General features: G+C 44.1%; 1 pseudogene; it reads right to left on the bottom strand.

Moving 5' to 3' along the window:
* Positions 1–3,566: 3,566 nt before the first annotated feature.
* On the bottom strand, positions 3,567–3,791 carry LOC142458111 (SOSS complex subunit C pseudogene; annotated as a pseudogene).
* Between the last annotated feature and the right edge of the window lie 1,066 nt (positions 3,792–4,857).

The raw sequence follows: 4,857 nt of genomic DNA, 5'->3' as shown, positions 1-4,857 counted from the left end.
TGTTCTCCTTGCATGTGGTGTGTGAGTCTGAAGAAAGACGTAGGGACAAGTATTGGACTTGTGAACTTGAGTTGGAGTGGGCTGGGGATTTTTCTTGATATAAAGCTCATTCTTACACATCCATGAATGTCACTGGATTTGTTTCTCTGGCTTAACCCAAGGATCATGGAGTCTGAAGGGAGACTTTGCTCAGATTCTCCTACAGCATCAGTCGGAGATCGGGTTTGAGCTCAGGCAATCTTTCTCTTGAGTCATTGTTCTACCCACAGGGCAGTCCAGTCTCTCCTGCTCCGAATTCTGTCTGTGCCTCACAGTATCGGTCTGATCATAGGCACATCTCTAAAAGATCTCAACCCACCTCACCAGAATTGGTTTTGTGAGGATTTGACAAGTGGAAAGTTCCTACTTCCCTCAGCACTTGATGCAGTCTCCCTTCATACAACCCATCATCACCGTAATCATCCTGATCACCCCAAACCCTGCTGCTCCACCTCCATCTCTGTTTACAGACAGCGCATGTTGTTGTGCTCCCTGGTCGCCAGGGAAAGATGAAGCACAGCCTGTGGGTTTGTATTGATGGGTTTTTTAGAAACAGTGAAGTGCTGCTGATGACTGATGGGAACTGGAATGTATGTGCCTCCTCATTCCGAGGAAAGGAAAGGAAATAAGCATATACCGTGCACCATGCTAACAAATACCATTGTGAGGCAAGTGGACTGTTTCCCAAAAGAACCTCATCTGCAAGGCCAGAATCAAAGAGGGGGAAGGAGTGTGCACAGTTATACAGCTGGACAAGAATCACCATGGCCCTTAAGCAGTCACTCTCTGGGTTTCTGTCTCTATGCGTAAATAATGGCAACTCTGGCCTTCCCTTGAAAGTTTATATTGCCTCCCAGAGAGGCCAAGAACGCTGGTTCTCAGAATCATTGGGAGTGAGTACTAGTTTACTCACTGGATATCATTAAAATTGAACAGCCAGGACTATAGCTACCACTCTTTGCTATTGAGTCATTTATGACTTATGGCAACTCAATGTGTGAGGGTAAACCATAGCTATCTCCCATAGACTTTTTGATGACTGATTTTCCAGAAATAGATCACCAGAACATTCTTCCAAAGTGTCTTTGGGGATTCACTCTTCAAACTCTTTGGTTAACAACCAGGCTTTTAACCACTTGCACAACTCAGGAACTCTAGTAAAGATATATTTACTCCCCTTCTATGGCAGACCTACTGCCTTTCCAATCTTACTGATTATTGCCCAATGGGGATGCTGGCAGAGTGTGGTCAGCTCTTCTAATTTTTTCAAGAAAGGTCAGACATTCCTATGTTCATTTCCTCTTTCTTGGATCCACAATCAATGCTCATGGAAGCAGTGGTCAAGAGATCAAACAGCACATTCCATTAGGTCAATCGGCTGATCTTTCAAGTGTTGAAAAGTAAGGATGCTGCTTAGGGGACTAAGGTGAGCCTGACTCAAGCCCCCATAATCCCAATGGCCTCCTGCTTGTGAAAGTTGGACATTGACTATGGAAGACAGAAGAAGAATCAATGAACTTGAATTGTGGTACTGATGAAGAGTATCAAAATTCCCATGACCTGATAAAAGAATGAGCCAAGTTGTCTTTGAAGAAGTACAGCCAGAATGTTCCTTGGAGTAAGGATGGCGAGACTTCATCTGATTTGCTTTGGACATGTTATCAGGAGAGACCATTACCTGGAAAAAGGACATTATGCGTGGTAAATTGGAGGAGTAGTGAAAAAGAGCAAGGCCCTCTATGTGATGGATTGAGATGGTGGCCGCAGCAATGGGCTCACACAGGAACAATTGTGAAGATGGCACAGGACCAGGCCGTGTTTCTGTTATACAAAGGGTCACCGAGAGTCACAACTGATATAATGGCACCTAACAACAACAACAACAACAATTCTACTGATGTTTTTAGTTTCATTATTTTTATAAGTATATGAGAGGGTACCCCCCAAAATGAAATTATTTTTCAAAGTTATGTATTTAAATTTTTTTTACAAAACAACCTTATCACTTTCAAAGTCCTCTCCATTACACTTCACACACTTGTCAAATCTGCTATTCCATTCTTGGAAACATTTTTCAAACATATATGTTTGAATGGCTGACAGTTCCTACCTCATCTCCCCGCATCCCCACCCTCCACACCTCTTCTAATTCATCAAATTGCTGTCCTTTCATGTTCCCCTTCTTTCACAGAAACAAAAATAAGTTGCACAGAACGAGGTTAGGTGAATAAGGTGCATGGGGCAAGAGAGGCATGCAGATTTTTGCCCCAAACTGGCACCCTGAGATGGCTATATGAGCAGGTGCATTGTAGTGGTGGCAAAACCAATCCCCCATCTGCCACAAATCAAGTCTTTTTGGGTCGCACCCCATGATGCAATCTTTTGAAAACCTCTCGATAGAAAGCTTGATTAACCCTCTGAACTGGTGGATTGAACTCTAAATACGCTGTGAGTCCACAGTTTCATCAGTTAAGGAAACTGACAGATGTCCAGAATGAGATTTGTTAACAATCGACACTTCACCATTTTTGGAACGAGAAAACCCACTTGACGTTTTCCCATAACCACGTCCATGTAAGCTGTGCTCAACATCACAACAGTTTCTGCGGCATTTTTCCAGAGCAGGAAACACAATTTCACGGTGTGATGTTGTTCTCTTAAATCGGCCATCATAGAAAATAAGGTTTGATGAAAACTGCTTTTATGAAAAAATTCACTGTGACCTAAGAGAATCCTCTCAGGTGACACCACTGGGTTCCCTAACTCAGAGCAAGTAGCTTGATGTTTGCCTAAAGGGTAAAATGAAAACTATGCAAGCTATGCCCCGAAGAGCTATTTTCCATTTATTTTTAGGCACCCCCTTGTATGCCTTAAGAGAAGCTTTGAGAGAATAATTCTTTCAGAGTTATTCTCTGAGGAAATCAAAAATTATTTTTCTTACAATTGTTTTAATAGCATTTAGTCACATAGATAATGGTGGCATACGGTGACAAAAGATGTCTGAAAGTGATTGGTGATTTAGTCTTCTCTTGGGGTTTCTTTTAAAATGGAGACTAGGGGAACCACTTATGAGTTCACAAAGAATATTTTAAGATGAAATGTTTGACTACAAATTTAATAGCCATACACATTGATCCACAATGTGGCTTAATTGAGTCTAGTGATTGAACGTTTTAAAAGCACCCTCGCTTCTTTAACGTTAGGCACTGATGTGATTCTCCACAGTCTGCTGTCCAGGTGAGGGGTAAGGGAGTGCTCATGTGACCATTTGGCTCCAGCTCTGATTGAAGGTTAAAAGCAAACTGCTTTACAAAAGGGCGATCAAGTGCCAGGTAGCCCAGCCACCTCCTTAGCGGACATCGCTTCCCACGCTCTCAGCCCCAAAGCCATCCTCCTTGGTGCTTTGCTCGCATGGACCTTTCTCTTAAAAAGGCAACACATATAAAAGTTCACCCAAATTCTGAAAGGCACAGCTTGGAAGCACTGGATGAGAGTAGCTTTGGGGATTGAAATGAGAAATGTTTCCTTTATTTTGGGTCAAGGTGAGGTAAGCCTGGAAGAATACGATTCCCAAATGCAGAGCCTTGAGTGATGAAGTATCCAGATGGATGTGCATGAGCGTGCTGCAAAGCAGCCTTCTGGTGGGCTGCCAGGTGCGGCTGCTCAGTGTGATCCCGGAAATCCTTGTTAAGAGAGGGCCTCGAGAGCACAATGCTAGCTCCAGGATGATGTGTTGACGATTGGTTCTGCATGAGTGATTTTCCTTCCTCTTTGTCCAGTTCAGCTAAGATTGCAACTCTATTTTCATTTTGAAAACCTTAGACTGCCAGAGAAACGAACAAATCTGTTTAGGAAAATAGGCAGCCAGAATTCTCCTTAGAAGCGAGGCAGGTGAGACTTCATCACATGGACTTTGGGTATGTTATCAGAAGGAACCAGTGCCTTGTCCTGAAGCATTGGCTGCCTTCTTGTGATGTTCCAGTTAGCAACTCGTCAACACTGTACAATTACCGGAGACCTGGGGTCACCTCGCCCAGGCTGGGCCATGGGATGGCAGCTTTTAGGCAGGCACCACCACTCAGAACTCCTGTGTTAGTCTGGGTACTTTAGAAAAACAAGTCCACAGAAAATTAAGTATAAGAGGGAGTTTTATATGAAAGGTAAGTGCACATCAAGAAAAGATCCCAACCCAGTGCTGCCCAAGCTAACAAGTCAACCTTAGCCCTTATTTCTAACACCAATCCACAAAGTCCTCCTCCATCTCACAAAACACACGCAATGATGCCGACTGCAGGAGGAAAGTTGAGTCAGTGAATGTGTAAGCATCTCAGCGCTGGCAGGGGTCTCCACATGGCTGCTCCAGCACCCAGGGCTGCATCGGGGTAGGTCCATATGGCTTATTCTCAGGGATGTTGCAGGAAGTGAGCCTGGCCAGCTGCACCCTGGTCCGGCCATCACAAAGCAAGAGACCCGAGAACTAGAGGCTCACGAAGCCATTTATCCTTCCACCCTTCAATTAACCCCACATGTCTTTATCAGCCAGGTTGGCACAATAAACTGACTACCTCAAACAGTATTGTCCAATTGCTACCACAATCAGTCTGATCTTCTGACTGCCGCTTCCAGTGTGGATTGTGGATCCAAGCAAGGAGAAATCCTCGACAACTTCTCTCTTTTCCCCACTTATCATGCTTTTGTCTATTGGTCTAGTGATGAGGAGTTAGTCTTCCTGGTGTTGAGTTGTAATCCACACTGAAGACTGCAAGCCTTGATCGTCATCAACGAGTGCGATCAGTCCTCCTCACTTTCGGCAAGCAA

Source organism: Tenrec ecaudatus, chromosome 10 (assembly GCF_050624435.1).
Source record: "Tenrec ecaudatus isolate mTenEca1 chromosome 10, mTenEca1.hap1, whole genome shotgun sequence".
NCBI lineage: Eukaryota > Metazoa > Chordata > Mammalia > Afrosoricida > Tenrecidae > Tenrec > Tenrec ecaudatus.
Note: the sequence above shows the minus strand (reverse complement) of the source record. Positions and strands in the feature narration are given on the sequence as shown.